At 40.5% G+C, this 9,535-nt stretch overlaps 1 pseudogene; it reads left to right on the top strand.

Annotated features, from left to right (window-relative positions):
• The first annotated feature begins 3,562 nt into the window (after positions 1-3,562).
• LOC103710726 lies at positions 3,563-7,284 on the top strand (annotated as a pseudogene).
• Positions 7,285-9,535: the final 2,251 nt, after the last annotated feature.

The following is a 9,535-nucleotide window of genomic DNA, read 5'->3' on the forward strand; positions in this document are numbered from 1 at the left end:
CCCATTCTCATTTTATAAAGCGCACATCAAAGTTGACTTCATGGCATTCCAGCATATAATTCGCTATTTTAATTTTTTATACCAAGTGTTATTCTTTTAACACACGAGGTCAGAACTCTTCCACATGCGCAGGCCTCACTTCCAAGATTCCCTAGTGTAGCTTTCTTTTTTTTTTCTTTTTTAATTGTGCATCCTCGAATGCACTAGCTAATGTTATATTTTTTGTTATTTTAAGCGGAGGAAAGTCATCAATAAGTTTTTGAAAGATATCTTCGTTTTAAAAAAAATTAACAAAAACTGAAAAAGACAAAATATCCTAGCTATTTCAACCACCAAGAGTAGCTTTTCACAGACTTCCATGCACCCACTTTTTGGTTGGGCCTAGCATCTAAATCTCTCAAATGATCAATAGTTACTTGGGAGACTCCTCAAAGGTTCATATCTCTATGATGTTTTTCCTTGGGCTAGGGCTTTAGAGGGCCTATTTTTCAGGTCAAGTTATGTTAATTAGAAGTTCCCTTTTTGCAGCATAAAATTCCTGTTTTAAATCATAAAAATACACAAATGATAGCTCCATCAATTTTTTTTTTCTTTTTTTTCAGTAAGATGGCCTGAATGCATTGTCCCTAGAATAAATACAGCTAGCATCCATATGAGTATTGACTCATAGAAGTTGGCTCTACAGTGATTAGCCAAAAAAAGACCATCCAATCTATCGTTGTATTTATCTTTCTAGCAATCATCCTCCTCATATCCTACAGTACAAAGTGAGAGAACTCAGAATCTGTCTGTAGGTTGGACAACCAGCTGATGACATCCTTGATTTCGCCATTAGGACTATGTGAAGGGCTCATCCATCAGATCCTCCATGAATTCCAAGGGTCCACACACTTTAAGTCTCGACAAAGATAAATATACATTATTAACATTTTCATGCACTTACGTGTCCTGTGGTTGGCCGTGTGCAGAAAATATCTTGCTAAAGTATACGTCTGAGAACAGTGTGCATTAATTTTCATAATCAATAGCTTCACCTGCTAAGAAATCCTTTGTAATAAATAGATATCTTTCAAATCATAAATTTGGATCTACCATTATCGTAACAGCTATGAGTTGTCACCACGAGAAAAGGTGGTGGCCGTAGATCTTTTCTCTGCCCTCGTGGGAGTATGACCAAAATCACAAGTTTGTTTTTTGATACAGCCGAACTTTATTTTGGTGTGTCCAAGGACCAAGGCTTTGGCCTAGATAAAGAGAGGCGAATATAAAATTCTCTTTTTTAAAAAAATATATATATATATTCATAAAAAATTAATTAGAAGGAAAGATATGGAGTTTTTCGACAAACATATAAATGGAAAATTTTATAAAGAATTTGAATGACTGAAAATGGCAAAATATTTGATAAATAAAAGTTATGGATGATCAAGATTTTTGTAATAATTTTCAGAAAACATTATACTGCTGTAGCTCTTCATTTTTTTGACCCAGAGTGATGCCGACGTCTCACCAACAAGAAATGCTAGGCGCTGTCCGATCACCATCCAACGGTCCTTACTGGACAAGACTTCCGTACTCCGCGGTTCCCACGTCGTGATCACCGTCAAACTGAGAGCTGTCCAATGTTCTCACCTTTGCCTCCTCGGCGTCCATAAATGCGGCATTTACGACACGCCAAGACCGGTAACTGACCAAACTCTAAAAGACCCAAGGAAAAGGTGCGCTGAAAGAACCACGAGCGGATCCCGGGCTGCTGGTGCTGGTCGCGGTCACGGGTTTTGTTTTGTGTTTACTATGGCCAGTCCATGGAGGAGAAATTTTATATTTGTTGGAAGATCTCTTAATATGCGGTGAGGTGGATGTCTTTGTCGGCATCGGTGTCTTTCCACTTACCGTTTCCTTCGCGAACCTTTTTCTTTTACCAGATGTAAAGTTACAAAAATGTCCTCATCATTGGCAAGGTCGTTGGAAGGTACTGATTTCTCCACGTCTGGGCGCCGTTTGCCTACGTTCTTTTCTCGCTCACAAAAATTAAAGTTTTATAGTCTACTAAAAATCAGTGGAAGTAGTGCATTTTTCTTTTTTCAGCTTCTAGGTCGCTGGATCTACTGTTTGGTATCCATCGCTCTCCCAAAAGAGATCCAAGTTTCAATTCTAGAGCAAGATAGCTACTGCATTTCTCAGGAAAGAAAAAGAATGTACGTCTCTTTTTATAAATTAAATTTTAGTTTTAATACTTAACATCTCCTACAAAAAATTCAATGGTAAAAATTAGACAATTTGAATTTGTATTGTACATGATTGCTCATCATTATCGCAGATACATGTATGATTGAAGGAGAAATTTCAAGCATAATTTTTCCAATATGCTATCTTTTTTCAGATTATACATTATTTAGTTATTCATGTTTATTGATTTTCTCTACTCGAGCCGTCTTATCTTGTATTTTTCATATTCCACTCTAATACTATTAAAATATATAAAAAAATAAAATTGGTGGATCCTATTATATGTGGTAGCACTATAAATATTATAGCTGCCATGGACATCTAGAAAATTAAGAGATCGATTTGGATTTGCACAAGCAACGGTTATAGATGTCTAGAATATGATTTATTTCATTGCAAACAATGATAAATCTTTAGTTCAATAAAAACCATTTATATAACTTACTTGCCAAGTGGGTGCTAAATAATTAAAGATTTCATTTACCTACGTACACCATTTGATGATTTTCTACATCCAAACATTTACAATTTATAAAAATTAAGATAGATATATGCAACAATTACTATTTTGGTGCCTTCCATAAAGAATTTTGTTATAATAACTAAATACAGTAGTAATTTATATGAATAACCAATGACACTATAATTTTAGTTGCTCAATAATCCCAAACAAAATTATTAAGATTTTAGGTATTTTCTTCTAACGGGTTTGTCTCTCAAATTAACGCATACAAATATTTATAAATAGAAAGAATTGAATGGTAATGGGTTATTTTGGCTCGTTGGGATATACCTGCATGATGTTTGCATTGCTAACATATCTCAAGAGGCCATTTTTTTTTGTTAACTATTAAGCAGTAAATTTCACTCATAATCTTAATCTCTTAGCATTGCTAAATTTAACATGATTTCAAAAGAACTTCCAATTATGTTCTCGCACATAGTGGATTTGAAATCATTAGTTTAGGTCACTTCAATATGGAATTGTTGAAATCCTTTAAAACCAACTCTCACGGAGTACAATGTTATTCAGGCACTAAGCTTCAACTCTTGCTCCAATTCACTTTGTGGACATCTTTTTCGAATTTATTTTTATTTGAGAAATTATTCACTCAGTACATTACTCCGTCGGAGATGCTCTCATCCTCCGAACTCCTGCAACTTAATCGGGTGGGTATTCAGGTCAAAACACTTAAAACAACCAAAAAACAAAGCGTCATCTTTAGTACTTTGGCACCATGACTCGGTCATATTCTAAGTCGTGACGTAAATTAAATCATTTATCAAATTAAAATAAAAAATATCATTTTTCCTAAGTATTTCTACTTCCTCCCTGCATCCTTTCAGTTCTATGCCTGTTTTCCATCTCATAGCGTTGCAGCCATGGCTCTTCCCAAAACTCCGTCTCCCTTTCCTTCCCCTTCCTCCTCTCTCCTCATGTTTCTCCCCTTCTTAGCTCTCCAAACCCCTCTCTCCTTCTCAGCTGACACCATCTCTGCCAACTCCCCCATCTCAGGGGAGCAGCAGCTAACCTCCAAAGGAGGCAACTTTGTTCTGGGCTTCTTCTCTCCAAGTAGCTCCTCCAAATACTACATAGGCATCTGGTACAAAAAAGTCTCACAGCAAACCCCCGTCTGGGTAGCCAACAGAGAAACCCCTGTCTCAGACAAGACCAAATCCGAGCTCAGGCTCTCTGCCGATGGAAACTTGGTTCTCCTCAACCAGTCCAAAGCCCAAATCTGGTCCACTAACGCCAGCATCTCTGCCAAATCCACTGTAGCGGTTCTCCGAGACACTGGAAACCTTGTGCTTGCAGATGGCTCCAACTCCTCCAGGATCTTGTGGCAGAGCATCGACCACCCCACCGATACCTGGCTCCCCGGAGGCAAGCTCGGCCTGAACAAGGTGACTAAACAGAACCAGCGCCTCATCTCCTGGAGGAGCTCAGCTGACCCAGCTCCTGGGATCTTCTCCCTTGAGCTCGACCCCAATGGAAGCAGCCAGTACTTCATTCAGTGGAATAAGTCTGTCCAGTACTGGACTAGCGGGACTTGGAATGGAAATATCTTTAGTAAGGTGCCGGAGATGACGGCGAATTATATCTACGACTTCAAATACGTTACCGATAGTGACGAAAGCTACTTCACTTACTCTGTTAAAGATCCCTCGATCATCTCGAGGTTTATAATGGACACCTCGGGGCAGATCAAGCAGTTGACATGGGTGGAAGAATCCCAGGAATGGATACTGTTCTGGTCCCAGCCGAGGGCGCAGTGCGAAGTGTACTCCCTCTGCGGGCCGTTCGGGAGCTGCAGCGAGAGCAGCGGGACATTCTGCAAATGCGTCAAGGGTTTTGTGGCGCGAAACCAGACCGAATGGGATTTGCTGGATCGAACAGGGGGTTGCGTGAGGACGACTCCATTGCAGTGCAGTAGCAACAGCTCGACGAATGTCGAGAAAGATAAGTTTTATCCGATGGATGGTATGAAGTTGCCAGATAATGCTCAGAATTTAGATGCTGGGAGTGCTGAAGATTGTGAATCAGCCTGTTTGAACAATTGCTCTTGTACTGCTTACACATTAATGGTGGGTGCTCCGTGTGGCACGGGGATTTGATCAATCTACAGGAGCAATACAATGGAACGAATGGAGGAACTCTTTACCTTCGGCTGGCTGCTTCGGAGCTGCCGGACTCCACGAGCAAGAAGGGAACGGTCGTCGGGGCCGTCGCCGGTGCGGTTGCGGGCTTGGTAGTTTGTGTGGTTATCGTATGGGTGCTGATCTGGAGGCGCCGGAAGACGCGGATGATTCGTGCTGCGAAAGCAGTAGGGAGAGTTCTGGTGCCATTCAGATACAGCGACCTGCAGCATTTCACCAAGAACTTCTCGGAGAAATTGGGAGGAGGAGGTTTCGGTTCGGTGTTCAAGGGGTTCTTGCCAGATTCGACCGCCATAGCTGTAAAGAAGCTTGAAGGCCTTCGTCAGGGAGAGAAGCAGTTCCGGTCCGAGGTGAGCACGATTGGAACGGTGCAGCATGTGAACCTGGTTCGACTTCTTGGGTTTTGCTCCGAAGGCGCCAAAAGGTTGCTGGTTTATGAGTTCATGTTAAAGGGTTCTCTGGATACCCAGCTGTTCAAGAACAATTCCATGGTCTTGGACTGGAACACGAGGTACCGAATTGCTCTTGGAACTGCTAGAGGATTGGCTTATCTCCACGAGAAGTGCAGGGACTGCATTATACACTGCGATATAAAGCCAGAAAACATTCTACTGGATGCATCCTTTGTTCCAAAAGTGGCAGACTTCGGTCTGGCAAAGCTTGTAGGCCGGGATTTCAGCCGAGTATTGACTACGATGAGAGGAACGAGAGGCTATCTCGCACCTGAATGGATAACTGGGGTAGCCATCACTGCCAAAGCTGATGTCTACAGCTACGGGATGATGCTTTTGGAAATTATATCTGGCAGGAGAAACTCAGAGCAGACAGAGGAGGGGAAAGCTGCATTTTTTCCTGCATTAGCTGCGAACAGTCTCGCGCAAGGGGATGTCGGAAGCTTGGCAGATCATAGATTGGGCGATGATGTGAGCATTGAAGAGCTTGAAAGAGCTTGCAAAGTTGCTTATTGGTGCATTCAGGATGATGAAAGTGCCAGGCCAACGATGGGCCAGGTTGTTCAAATTTTAGAGGGATTTCTAGAAATTAACATACCTCCTATTCCAAGATCACTTAAAGTTCTTGCGGAAAGCCCGGAGAACATAAATTTCTTCTCAGACTTGTCATCGAATCAAAGTTCCCAGACACGGAGTACCACTTCTATCGGCTCTCAAGTTAAAAGCACAGCATCAAGGAGTTCTAATGTATGAAGATGCCCAAGACTTTCCTAGCTCCGCATACCATCTAAGTGAGTCCATTTTGTATTTTTCCAGTAGTATCGCAAAGTAGTAGCTTCATGCCGCGTCTATAAAGTGATGAATGTTCTTTTAACATAGGTAATTGGTATACTAATAATGGTCACAGTGTCATCTACTCAGATGTGAAGTTCAACACCCTTCATGTCCTCGTGTAATTGAGTGAAGAATAACTTAAATCCTCGTATTTTGCATATAATTGAAGTCGGAGTATTGCCCATGCATATTCCATTATCTTTCATTTACCATAGCTTGGCATATGTTATCTGGTTTTGATTGCTGTAGGCAGTCTTGGCTGATTTTATGGAAGCTGGAAATTGCAGGATGGCATGCACAAATTCTTTTGATAAATCATTTTAGTATTTGTATGCATTTATCTCTCTCATTTCATTCATTGAATAGTCAGCCACCATCATTTCCATGTTCTTTGCAAATTTACAATAAAATGCTACTGAATGTTGTAGACTGCATGCATAATTGCCCTCGGGAGCTATGCTATGTTTGCTTAATTTGCTTGTTAGCTTTGCTGGATTGCTATCAGTGAATTTAGACTTGCTATGTTCGTATGAGATACATTCAGAGTTTTTTTTGAACTTCTGCTCTCAGAATCGTAATAATCTAACCTGCTCATACAACTTCCTACTAATATTATGTTTCCATCTAACGCTATTGGAACTGGAGAAAATAAGTGAAGCATCTGGGCTATTTGAAGAGAGCGCAGCAGCATAATTTTGCAAAAATAGATCCACTATCTGGACTATTGCTCTCTGCAATGCTCTTCCCCTGATCTCTTCTTGGAATGTTTTATACTCCTCCAAAAATAGATCAGAGTTTCTGAATCTTTTTGCTGCCCTGCAAACCTTGATGTAACATTTTTCTGTTTTTTAGGTCATTGTTGCTCTCAATGAACCTTAAAACCTGTTTCTCCAGCAACTTGTGTTTCTTCTTTGGTGCTTGTAAATCGTTCTTAATTTACCTAATGAAGTAAAAGAAAAGGTGAAGGATAAGATGAAGCAGTTGGCATGGGTGGAAGAATACCAGACATGGATACTGTTCTGGTCCCAGCGGAGAATGCAATGCCAAATTTTACGCTCTCCGTGGGCCGTTGGAGAGCTGCGATGAGTTCATCTTGCTATTATGCAACTGTATCAAGGAGTTTCAGAATCAGTGTTGCGACAATAGCTTTGCCAATGTGGAGAAAGATAAGTTCCAGGGAAGTTGATAGCCGGTCCCCCCCGTTGGTCGGACTCTTTAACTTTCAATCTCCGTAGGCTCGGACCTTATATCCAGTTCAAGTTTCAATATTTCTGTAACTCCCAGTCCCTCATCTCATAGTACCTCTCCACCTAGTTTTCAAGAAGGCAACGACGATGGGTTCTCAAGCTCCGCCCCTCTACCTGGTCTTCTTGCCATTCCTTGTGGAGTGGTCAAAATTTAGATGTTGAAAGTGTTGTTGATTGTGCTTATTTGAAGGTGTAATAATTTAGAACTTCACCCAAGAAAAGCTAGCTAAAGGATATTATTTAAGTTCTTTGATCCTATATAGATATCCAAAATCCACTCGGTGCATAACCAATGTGAAAATAAACATATGTCTACATGGGTTCTCATATACTTTCTCCATTTAAGCTCTTCTTGATGAGAGGAGGGCTATCTACTTCTCTCAAGCTCAAAATTAATAATGAACCATCTAAATTGAATATTGACCCTGTTGCTCATGATCTATATAACTAAAATAGTTAGAAATGACATGTTTTGGTAGTTTTATAGCGCCTTGAGTGGGTGCAAAAATGAATGGTTAAAATGATGTAAGACTCTTATTTTGCTATGATTGAAGAATCAGAATCAATGGATTTTCAATTTATAGATGTTCTAACATGTGCAGATCATGATAAATAAGATGGATTTCTCATGCAAATGGTTTATCATATGCTTTAATATACTAGTACAATAAAAGCCATCCATTTTTGTGTCTACATGATGCATAAGTTAGAAATCATTAAAAATATATGATATTTAGTTTCTACAGATTTTTTGTAGCATAGATAATAAGTAATAGTGTGGATCTTTGATTTGAATATACTGTAGATAGCTTTTTCTTTTAAGAGAAGCATAGCTCGTTTTTATATAGGGAGAGAGGGAGAAAGCATTGGGACTATTACTTATTTTTTCCCTTTCTTTTTTTCCCCTTATAGTTGTTAAACTTGACATATTAATGCCGGCCTATTTGCTAATAGATTTAATTAAGTTTTTTTTTGAGTAAACTAACTATATAAACTCTTAAGGTCAAGTACTTTATGGACATTCTAATAAAAAAAAGTGCTTCATCAACATGATATATATATGCTGCAACTAATGTATTTGGTACAATTATAAATTACCTAGGCTGTCATTTTGAATCACTTTAGAAACTTCAGTCTACAATCATTTATGTTTCTCAAAATCTAATCAAAATTGATTATGTTCTTGCACGTCGATTGAAATTACTAGCATCCTAAGAAAACTTAAATAGTAGTAACCATAAAAAAAATTAATGTCAGAACTTTTGTGAAGCAGTACAGACAAAGTAGCAAGGCAATGAAAAAATAGATTTAATAAGCAAGACTTTTTCACAAGGACAGGCGTTATGGGTGCACAACGATCTACCGTTCGATTACCGACAAGGGAGAAACCCGACGGCAACTGTCATCCGCTCAGCGGAACTTCCGGAAGAACTAAAATAATTTATATGTTTGATCTCATGCTGGATCCCACCACGTTGGGCTCTCAGGCGGTGAAGGAGCGACCTTTCTGGGTTCCTCCTCCCTCTTTCGAGCTAGGGTTAGTTTTTTTTCCTTCCCCCCCTCTTTCTTGGAGAATTTCGATCGGCACGGAAGGGTGAGGGGAGAAGAGGATGCCGCACCGGCCACTCTAAGAACAATAACGACGTCCCGTTCTTCACATACGACGGAAGCTCGGGTACGGGACGCAGTTAGAGCGCCTTGGGAAGGACTCGATCAAGCCCTTCGAGCGCCTGCTGCCTCTGCTTGAAGCCCTTCATCGACCCCCTCTGCTGCCAGAAGGGGCCACGTCTTCTGCAAGGAATGCATCCTCGCCCAGACGAAGGACATCAGGAGGTGCCCTAACTCTCACTTGTCTTCTTCTCTCTGATTCTTGGTGTTCTGACCCCGATTACTGTTTTTTTTTATCCTCTTTTCGTTGATCTGTTTTGCGCTTTTCATCTAATTGGAGATTCTAGGGGTCAAGATTGAATCATTTGAAAATTTTGATGCCGGGTTGTGGTAGGTCTCTGAAAGAGCCCATGTTCTTTCGGGCCTCGGCGGCCTCTGGGCCACGGCACGCGCTCGACCACGCGTGACAGGGGAGGGAGACTCCCGATCGGAGTTCAACATTAAGGT

Source organism: Phoenix dactylifera, unplaced genomic scaffold, assembly GCF_009389715.1.
Source record: "Phoenix dactylifera cultivar Barhee BC4 unplaced genomic scaffold, palm_55x_up_171113_PBpolish2nd_filt_p 002490F, whole genome shotgun sequence".
Taxonomy (NCBI): Eukaryota; Viridiplantae; Streptophyta; class Magnoliopsida; order Arecales; family Arecaceae; genus Phoenix; species Phoenix dactylifera.